Here is an 11,038-nt window from a genome sequence, read left to right as displayed (position 1 = left end):
TCTGCCCTTCAAGGTGTGGGGGCACACATGAGCAAGACACTAAGTTAGGGAAGACTTCTGCAGGTTCTGTACCAACAGAGCTTGAAGGAAATGTGGTGCTTGGGAAGATGATGGGAAAAAAATCTCCACTACATCCCGATTTCCTGTGATTATCAGGATGTATGGAAGAGAGCTTCAGCAGTACCACTGGGTCCATGTGATAGGGCATCGGAGTTTAAGAAGGTGCTTATATGGGATTGGATGTTACATAAAAGTCAAATTAATATAAGTATATCTAAATACTTAATTTGCCTCTGACCACTAGCAAATCATTCATAGACCAAAAACATTCTATGGGCAACACTGAGCAGGACGGACTAAGTATGTTTGGGGTAAGAAGAACTTTAGATCAAATATAAAAATGTTGCAGTGTTAAAAAATGGAACTGGTTTTAATTTTGATAATCATAAGCAACCAGAAAATTGTAGATGATATTGTTTAAAAGGCTTGCAAGGAGAAATGCAAGAAAACACTGCTGAAAATGATGGGAGAAAAACAAACAAAAAAAACCCCAAAACATTGTTTATACCCCAAGGTGTAGAGACTCTTCAGTACACCCATTACATGTAATCACTCTACTATATCCTCACTTTATGTCATCCTTGTGCAAGTGCTTGTATGTGAATAAAGTCCAATCATAACAACGGACCTGCTTTAAAATTGAACAACTTGAGTAACAGGTCCCACTTGTTTTCTTCTCTGGCAGGTACACAATGGAATGTCACACACACACAAAAATTCCTACAAGGCATAGTCAGTTTTTCTATTAGTAAATTTACTAGACTTTCTTTGTTCATAATTTTTATTTAAAAATCTGTTCAGTAGACTTCAGAGTCTTGCCAAAATGGTTGATAAACCCACACTGTTAGGTTTCCTCTAGAAAAGCCATCGAAAAGAAAAAAAAAATTTAAGAAATAATAACACAGTAATTCCTGTGAGAAGAAAGGCTGTCTTGGACTGGCATGTGGAGGGTGAAAGGAGAAGAAAAGGCTAGCCTAGGGCAAAACACACTGGGCTGTAAAAGGATACATTAGAGAAAAGCAGTTTAATTCTGCTCTTTCTTGCTGCTTTCACACCTTAATAACACCTAAGGGCAGCCTCCTCTGCAGAGATCTGCAAGAATGCTCAGGCCCCTAGTGCAGGTATCCACAGGAGTGAGATGAAGGTGAGCTGGAGCCCTGCTCAGCTATCAGCCAAGCCTCAAGCACAGAGACCTCCATCCTTTCCCTTCTAAATCCCCAGGGCTGGTGGATTATCATGGATGATAGGTACTTCCGCCTAATACTAACTCACCCTGGGAGTTGAAAGTAAATCAGAATAGTGAAGTTGTTTGGTGGGAAGTTTCAAATGGCAGTGACTGTAGCTGTGGTTTAATAGTGCCTGGGACTCTTCCCTTTTCCTCTTCCTTGATATCTTGGAATCTAATAGAATAAACTCTGGCTTTCAGTCTTTCTGAAATGGGAATTATAAATGCAACATTTTAACCTAGGCAAAGAAGAAAAGAAGAATTTATAACTGGGACACAGGAGTATGTATCAGACCCCAAAGGCCTTCAGAAGAGCAGAGGGTCATCTCCGCCCTATGTAGCTCCTCTCCACCCTTCCCTCTGTCTGCTTCATTCTTTCTTTGCCTATACTGGGTTTTTAAATGTTGCATGTTGTGCATGGAAGCCGCCCACACTGCGGCACCTCTAAGGAGGATTACAGTTTCTTTCAGTGACAATCGCAAATTGCCTGGAAGTAATTCTGATTGGCCCAACTTAGGTCCGGTGTCCAATCCACGGTGACCAAGAATTTGTGGTCACGTGGTACACTATAGTTGCCAAGGTGGGAAGTGGTGGTGCGAGAGATGTAATAATAAAATTAATGACTTCATTGTGAACCTGGCAGATACTACCCTCCAACACCAAAAAAAGCGTTCAGTGTAATACTTTATTCAAGAATCAGAAAAATCCAATGAACTCTCTAAAATCAATTGTATGATTTTGCAGATCGTACTTTTTTCACAAATCCAGCCAAGAGGGTAAACGGGAGGCTGGTTTGTTAGACTTGGGTTGTTTATTGTTTTTTTTGGTTTTTTTTTTGTTTTTTTTTTGAGACCGAGTCTGGCTCTGTCGCCCAGGCTGGAGTACAGTGGCCGGATCTCAGCTCACTGCAAGCTCCGCCTCCCGGGTTCACGCCATTCTCCTGCCTCAGCCTCCCGCGTAGCTGGGACTACAGGCGCCCGCCACCTCGCCCGGCTAATTTTTTTTTGTATTTTTTAGTAGAGACGGGGTTTCACTGGGTTATCCAGGATGGTCTCGATCTCCTGACCTCATGATCCTCCCGTCTCGGCCTCCCAAAGTGCTGGGATTACAGGCTTGAGCCACCGCGCCCGGCCTGTTAAAGAGTGCTTTGTTTTTTAGATTTTCATTGTTTATTTACCCAAAGAGATGCCTTTTGTCTTTCGTAATTCATCTGCCTAGAGAGCGTTTTTTTTTTTTTTTTTTTTTTTTCAATCCTTCTGCCTGGAGGCATCTTTTTACAATTCAAACAAATAGGACATTGATGACCTAGTCATTTTTACTAAATTAATCTCTAGTTTCTAAAATATTAAGAGCTCTGAATGAACAGTTCTCTCCTACAGTGTTAGAAACACAAAGTCTTAAATTCTACATTTCTTTGGTTTATGTGGAGAAAGAGAATCTCTATATCTCTCCACTCTACCATTCCCACAGTGTAGTCATTAGGGGGCCAATAAACTGATTCATGTTAAGTCACATGCAGTCAGGAGTCTTGACAAATACAGAATCTCTAAGATTGCTTTCTGTAGCATGTATATAATTCTTAGTGCATTATTAATGAAGTCTTAATTCTTAGAGCATGATTTAGGACAAATCACTTAATCTTGCTAGTTAGCCAAAAGAGCAAATGATCAAAGACTGAGCTCACAAGTAAAATACAATCGATTCATGATAAATCAGCAGTGCTTGAATGCTATGTATAAAATCCATACACACAAGAATCTGAAATATTTCTTCGTTTAATTATTCATCCATATCCTAGACTAAAGAAGAAAGTCAGGGGACAATTAGAAGATGGGAACAAAGGATTACACAGAAAATCCAATTCTCAAAGTAGTTCTCCTAACAATGCTGTCCTTTCAAAAATTTAAATTTTGGTCTTCTGCAACAGCAGTATCAAATATTTGGTCATTAGTATATATCTCCTTCATTAAAAATTGATTAAGCCAATATGCTAATCCTTCTCATTGCCTGTACAAAGAAAAACTAGTCAATAATATGGTTCATTGCCAGTATCAACACAAGCCACCAACTGCAGGACATCTAGCACATCGAAGTGCTTGCAGTAGTATTTCCTAGGTCTAAAACTAAACCAAGTCCCCTTAATACTCTTCTTTACCTCCTGAATTACAAACACGAATTCTATACTATTTAGATAAATACCTAATTCAGGACCGAGAGGAGCATACAAAACTCTAAGGGAAAGGTTTACTTTTTCCAACCTTCTAAAGAAACTGGACAGGCCAATAAATAGAGGTCCGTCATATTTATAGGTTCCAATAAAATTTGCCTATTGTACTTAAACAAGCTTTTGGATTTACAATTCTCATTTCAAATATACTTTTAAGGCCGGGATAATATTCAATATGGCATTAACAGAATTTTATTTCCTATTTCATATTGGATAGACTACTCTAGCTGTAATAGGCTCATTGCCTGATGCATACAGCAGGTCAATACACCAAGACACTGAATTACAGCAGAGAAAGAGATTTAATTGCAGGGTCACTGAACAAGGAGATGGTAGGGAGCTTCAAATCCATCTCCCTGAAGAATTTGAGGATAACATTTTTAAGGGTTTTGGAGTGAACTGAAGTGTGGAGATTGTTGATTGGTGCCAGAGTGCACAGTGAAGTCATGGGATAGGGGGATGAATGAGGTGTATTCTGCTGATCTCATTCTTCTGTGGGGGTCTTCAAACTGGTTGCTGGAATTTGGGATCTGAAAAATAATCTTGAGTGAAGCAGAAGTAAAGTCTGCAAAGATTGCAAAGATATAAATTATTTAGAATAAGAATAGAAATCACAAGAAATGAGAAATTTTACAAAATTTAACAAAAGTCTTAAACAAAAGCCTTATGACTCTAATGACAGAGATCCTGTCTGTAGGAACAATGGGGATGCAAATTATTTCTTAAACAGTCTATGACCCTCATGTCAGACATCCTCCCTATGGGAACAGTGGGCATGCAAATCAATTCTTAAACAGCCAGTGACCCTAATGTCAGAAATTCTATCTATGGAACAATGAGCATGCAAATGGCCAGTATATAGTGTTACATGACTTTTAACAACAAGGAAGTGGGCCAGAGTGCAGCCTGATTAATGCTTAATTATATTTCTGTCCAGAACTCGACATGCAATTCTTGTCAACTCCGTGGAGATAGTTTCAACATCACAGTATGAAAGATGTCATTATCATACATATTCCCATTAGAAATTTCTGGGCACAGAAAATAATACAGGCTACCTTTGTCACAAAATACAAACCTGCTATGTAGAAATCAGAGAGCAGTGGCTTGCTTATCTTTCTTGTCCAGTGTCCCTGGTACTAACAGCACCTGGATGATGATGATGATGATGATGATGATTATAATTATTATTATTTTTAACAAGCAATACTTACATCTTGAGAAATACTAACATCTCATTTCAGTGCAGCCCAGAAAGCACTGTAAATTGAATGAAAACTGAGAAGAGGGGTCTTAGATGAAACTGAGGCTATTAGGTTGTTTAGATTTTGTTGTTTTTTTGTTTTTTTGTTTTCCCCCTTTCCAGGATGGTTGTGGTAAAGACTTGAAGAGTAGCAAGTTTAAAAGCTGTAAGCAGGTCTCTTACATTAGAGATACAGACATTGATTCGCCCTGGAGATGGAATGTTAAGAGAGTGGCCTTTTAGTTAATCAAATGCAAAGCCATTACACAGACTTTATTCTTAGATGAGATTGAATCGCAACTGACAGTGTGTGTGTGAATGTGTATATCTGTGACCACGCTTTGTAAGTATTGAGAAGGGACTCACAATTGCTAAGAGTTACAGTGGAGGTGTGTATAGGAATAGATTTTGGTTTTGGGGGCATGAAGCTTATTTGGAGAGAGGCAGAAAATAAGTTTTTTAAGAAAAATTATGAAGATGTAAATGTATTTATTTAGAATGAGAAGAGAAATCACAAGAAATTCGAAATTTTCAGAAGTTGACAAATAAAAAAATCCAGAAATACTGCACAATGGCACTTATTAACGACCTTAAAAATGCCATAATACTTTTTTCTAACATGTGTATTTTTGCTGTATACTCTGAATTGCCTCTTGATATGACATTGATTTTATAATATTTTCCATAGAGAGAACAGAAAGATAATTCAGTCTTTCCTCTAGACTGATCAAAATTTTTTTTAATTTGGTAGTTTAGAAAAATTTATTATAATTTCATTACTTATTGTTTGGGGTATCAAATTAAATTTTTAGGATTGTGGTTAATTTGGGAAACTCTCTGCCAAGATTTTTGTTTGTTTTTGAGACAGAGTCCTGCTCTGTTGCCCGGCTGGAGTGCAGTGGCATGATAACAGCTCAGTGCAGCCTTGACCTCCCAAGCTCAAGCGTTGCTCGCACCTCAGGCCCTCACCCCAAGTAGCTGGGACTACAGGCATGCACCACAATGCCCCACTAATTTTTGTATTTTTTGTAGAAACAGAGTTTCACCATGTTGTCCAGGCTGGTCTCGAACTACTGGGCTCAAAGGATCTGCCTGCCTTGGCATCCCAAAGTGCTGGGATTACAGGTATGAGCCACCGTGCCTGGCATATTAAGTTCTGTTCATATGAGTCATAGGTTCTGAGGGCAATTTTGCACAATATTATCAATTTAATGTGAATTCTCTTGGAAATGATGATTTTTTTAAACACTTTGTTATTGATGTCCTCACTGTAGTTGGGATGTATTACGAGTTTGTGTGTTTTCTTCAGTCAGTATTTCTTGTTAAATTGGCAAGATATTTACATTTTTTCCACTTTGTGTATGTGCAACTCTTCCTTTTGATTGCATTGTCTGTCAATCCAAGAGCCTACTCATTACTCCCATTCAAACTTATATTTTCCTCTTAATGAGTTATTCTTTTGGACATGATCTGATTTCATTGTGGTTGTTACAACGTACTTCTTTTTATCAGAGTAATTTCTATTGATTTTATCATTTATTCTTGTGGTTTTTCTTTTCATATTTCATTAATCTGAATTTGAGTTTTGGTTCTTTAGTAAATACATTTTAAAATGGCAAAAGAATATCTTTCACATGTATCTACATCAAGAATCTATAATTTATCTATCATTTTATTGAAATTTTTCAAACTGTTTTTCTAAATTACAATTAAAATGGAAATATCTTCAACACAACTTCTCCTTGTTCCAAAGTCATAATGCCCAAGGCCATTCTAAGGGGGAGTTTGAAGGAAAACCAATCATAGTGGAAAACAGTCTTGACAGATTACATTAAAATGCCTTACCTTTTCCTCCTCAGCTTTTTAAAGGTATAACTGACAAATGAAAATTGTATATATTCATGTATACAACATGATAATTTGAGATACACATACATTGTATAATAATTACCACAAATTAATTAATACATCCTTCACCACACAATTACAGCCTCCTGAGTAACTGGGTATATAGGCACGGGCTACCACACCTGGCTAATTTTAAAGTTTTTCTTTGTAGAAACAGCGTCTCACTATATTGCCCAGGCTTGTTTTGAACTCCTGGACCAGGCAATCATCCTGCCTAGGCCTCACAAAGTGCTGGGATATACACACCAGTCCAGGTGTCCATACATTTTTCATGGGCTTGGAGACTTAATTAAAAGGCAGAAGGGGAAAAGTAGAGAGGAAAACTGAAGCAGTAGGTTTCTAGGCAAACTTATCTTTTTCCTTGTAGGTTTCTAGGCAAACTTATCTTTTTCCTTGTAGGGTGTTTGTGTGTGTGTGTGAAGAGAAAAAAACAAAGAGGAAGAAGAAAACTTTGTTCTTTCCACTGCAGCACATTTGCTCGCACATTTCCAGGAATAATTTTTAATCTTGCTTTCCTCCTTCTTTTTCCCTAACAACTGGCCTTCCAGACTACAGCTGAGTACACTAGAAAGTAAGCATATTGAAATTTCTTTGTATACATGTTATAGTAAAAGGAACATTTGGAGTCTCAGTTGGATTAAGGAAACAATAATTTAACTTAATGCAGGATCCACCTGCTGATAAAATGTGAGGTAACACACTTCGGAATGCCAATTTGAAAGATTTTTTTTTTAAGGTTGTCTGGGGAAAAAAAAAACCGTTTGAACACTTGAAGGTGCAATTTTTTATCTGACCACCAGGGAGCAGACAAATCCCTTGAAAGAAAGGCTCTTCAATCAAATGAAAAAGTCAAAAACCACAAAAGGAAAACAAATGAAGAGCGTTAATTACCACAAATAAAATGAAAAACACATTTTTTTTTTAAATTTTGAAAATAAAAAATACCAGAAGGCATATGTTAAAACAAAACATTTCAGCCATTTTCCATCTGACTATACTTAAAGGTTTTCTCGTTCCTCTATTACTTGGAGGAGGCAATGTCTCCCCTCTTTGAAGGCAAACAAGTCCTACTTAAAGGAAAGCTGTGCCAATTTACTGTCTACTCCCTAGAATTACTTGACACATCTAAAGAAAGTAAAGGTTGCGAGCTATTATGACAATCTATGGACACAGGCTTCCTTAGAAGTTCTCTTTAGTCACAGCAAAGCAAGCTGAAAAAAACAAGTTGGTTTTCAGTTTAACTTAGTGTGTAAATGCCAGTAAAGACTCACTTTACTCACTGGCACATTTTAAAGTAAACGCCAGTCTATCAATTATAAAATCAATACAATCGTTTTATAAAATTCTTGATTATAGACAATTTTAAACAAATTATTCTTAAAGAACAAGACCAACATGTTATATACTTAATTTCATTTAAAGGAATCACTTCATGCTATAAAAAAACCTTCCTTGGTTTTATTTAAACATGCCTTCCCCAGAGGATAGAGTCTTCAGTAGATTTAAGTTAGAAAATTCATCTTTGAAATCGGCGTGTTAGTAATCTCCGTTCCCCAGTTTTTAACTCTTACACACTTCTATAAACCCACCTTCATCCTCCTGGAGTGCCAAATATATACATACACATATACATATACATATATAATTGTGACATAGTGACCAGCTTTCAAAATTGCCCTTCCAAGCACTGACAGCATTTTTATAGGGCTTGAATACTTTCGTGAAAGAGTAAAGGTCTAGTGCAGAACTTTAGGCTCAGAATGCTGGGTTTAAATCTCAGCTTTACTACTTCATTAACAAATCACTTAACCTCTCTATAATTTCTTTACCTCTTTTGTAAAATGGGGAAAATAGTTATGGAACCTAACTCATAAGGCTGTTGTGACCCTTAAGTCAGAGAGTGTGTCCGGAATGATGTGACCTCTTAATGAACGTTAGTTGCATGTCTTCATTACAAGGGAGGTTTGCAATTTTTTCTTTTTTAAAAATAATTATAATTATTATTATTTTTGAAACAGAGTCTGACTCTGTCACCCAGGCTGGAGTAGAGTGGTGCTATCTCGGCTTACTGCAACCTTCACCTCCTGGCTTCAGAAAGTGATTCTCCTGCCTCAGCCTCCCCAGTAACTGGGATTACAGGCATGAGCTACCACACCTGCCTATTTTTTGTATTTTTAGTAGAGATGGGGTTTCTACTTTTAGCAGAGACCATGTTTAGTAGAGACAGGGTTTGTATTTTTAGTAGAGACCATATTGTCCAGAATGGTCTCGAACTCCTGACCTCAAGTGATCTGCCCACCTTGGCCTCCCAAAGTGCTGAGATTACAGGTGTGAGCCACCATGCACCGGCACAAGGGAGGTTTTTTTTAAAGCCCCTTCTTCAGCGACTGGAATTATTAACCTGGAAGGTTTTCAGTTAAACAGGCCAGAGGATTCTGAACTTGGCTATGATTTAATGCCCTGAAGTACTTCAAAAGAACAACTGTGCATGACAATTGTTATGCTGTGTAGCCCTGTGCAATTCATTGAATTGTTTTTACAAATGAACCTCTTAATTTGTAAGGAAAGAATATTGATCAGGCAGACAAATACCACATTTATATTGATTAGGCAGACAAATACCATATTTACTGTGATTTCCAAGCTCCTTCTCAACTAAGAAGTATGAAGGTACAATCTCAGATGATGAATACACGTGTCAAACCTGGTACATTCAAAACTGAACTCCTGACCACTTGCCCCCACATTCAGGGAGCACCCCCATCTTAATTTGTGGCCACTCCACCCTGCCCCTTGTTTAAGCAATACACAGTGGAGTGATTCTCCTACTTCACGCGTTCTCTCACACCCACATCCAGTCTCTTGGGAAATTCTGTTGACTCAACCTTCAAGGTATAAACAGTAGCTGCGCACTTTGCACTGCTTCCATTGCTGTCATTTCGGTCCTTGCCATCATCTCCCACCTGAATCACCATGACAACTTCCTGCTGGTCTTCCTGATTCCAGGTCCCCCCTGCCCCCGCCCCGCCCCAATCTATCCTCAACACAGCAGCCTGTCCCCAAAAGGAGTTGTTGTCTTTAAAGCAACTCCTTTAAAACCATAAGCCAGACTGTGTCACTCCTCTGCTCAGAACGCTGTAATGACCCTTTAGAGTAAAAACAAAGATTCTTTTAAGAGACTTCAAGGCTTTCTGTGATCTATCTCTCTTTTACTCCTCTGCCACGTGTCCTACGAGCCCCACTTAGCTCACTCCCCTCCAACCACATTGGCCTCTGAGCTGTTTCTCAGGAACATTGGGTATGTCTACCTTAGGACATTTGAGCTAGCCTTCTCTCTGCTTAGGATACTTCCTTCGAGACAACTGCTGGGCTAATTCCTGCAGATCCTTCAGCACTTCGTTTGGATCTTGTTTTCACAGTATGGCCTACCCTATTTATTTTATTTAATATTTTCCTTTGTCCGTCAGTATTTATTAGCTTCCAACATGAATATCTGTGTCTGTATCTGCCCCCTGAACCAGCCCTTCCCTTTCTCTCTTCTGTGCTCCTTATTTTTCACTATCTGTTTCCCTCTTCTGAATTATAAATTTCACAAGGGCAGAGATTTTAATCTGTTTTATTCATCCATGTGCCCCCACTTCCTAAAAAACTCCATAAATATTTGCTGACTAATTAAATAGGTGGGAAGGAGGAAAGAGTAATGTGTAGAGAGGAACTGAGAAACATTTGAGATGATTTATTGAGTACTGTTCTTACTTGTTTTCCCCTTTTACATAAGATTGGCAAAATGCAAACCTCGGTTCTATCACCATTTCTTGTCTAGAAGTTACTCTTCAAATACCAGGAGTAGATGGTGAAACACAACCATCATATCACCCCTTGGGTATAACTGGGCCAGAACAATAACAATAAGAAGAATAGGAAACAATAAAAGGTAGAAAAGAAAATAGCAAATTCTTTGAATGTCGCTTCAGAGGCAAGTCAGTAGTTTTCCTATGCTTCAGGATAGACAAGATTCAGAAAGCACTACCCCAAAATATACTGCCTTGGCATACTGACAATTTTAAACAGAAGGAATCTGAGAAACAGCAGGTGCAAGAAGGACACTCTGAGCTTCCCCTTCAGCAGGTCATGAGACCCTCATGTGAGAGGTGCACTCCCTGTACCTGGAGGAAAGCATCCTGATCCCTGAAGATGGAGAGTTGCCAGGAGGAATCTGAAAGAACAGACTTTGCTAAGTGACCCCACTTTACAACACTTAGCCCTTTCTCCTATGGTATCTCTTTGTGCTATCAAATTTTCCCACGACTCTCCACTCTTCATCACACCTAGCATAAAACCATGCAATATTAACAGTCTCTTCAGGTCTTTATTT

At 38.3% G+C, this 11,038-nt stretch overlaps 1 long non-coding RNA gene across 1 annotated transcript; it reads right to left on the bottom strand.

Annotated features, from left to right (window-relative positions):
- Positions 1 to 413: 413 nt before the first annotated feature.
- Positions 414 to 8,281, bottom strand: LOC126931255 (uncharacterized). The gene is made up of 3 exons (XR_007717808.1): positions 8,239 to 8,281; positions 4,591 to 4,661; positions 414 to 1,524 (listed from the first exon to the last, which is right to left on the bottom strand). It is a non-coding gene; the product is annotated as an uncharacterized LOC126931255 (long non-coding RNA).
- Positions 8,282 to 11,038: the final 2,757 nt, after the last annotated feature.

Source organism: Macaca thibetana, chromosome 11 (genome assembly GCF_024542745.1).
Source record: "Macaca thibetana thibetana isolate TM-01 chromosome 11, ASM2454274v1, whole genome shotgun sequence".
Taxonomy (NCBI): domain Eukaryota; kingdom Metazoa; phylum Chordata; class Mammalia; order Primates; family Cercopithecidae; genus Macaca; species Macaca thibetana.
This window is presented reverse-complemented; position numbering and strand designations above follow the sequence as displayed.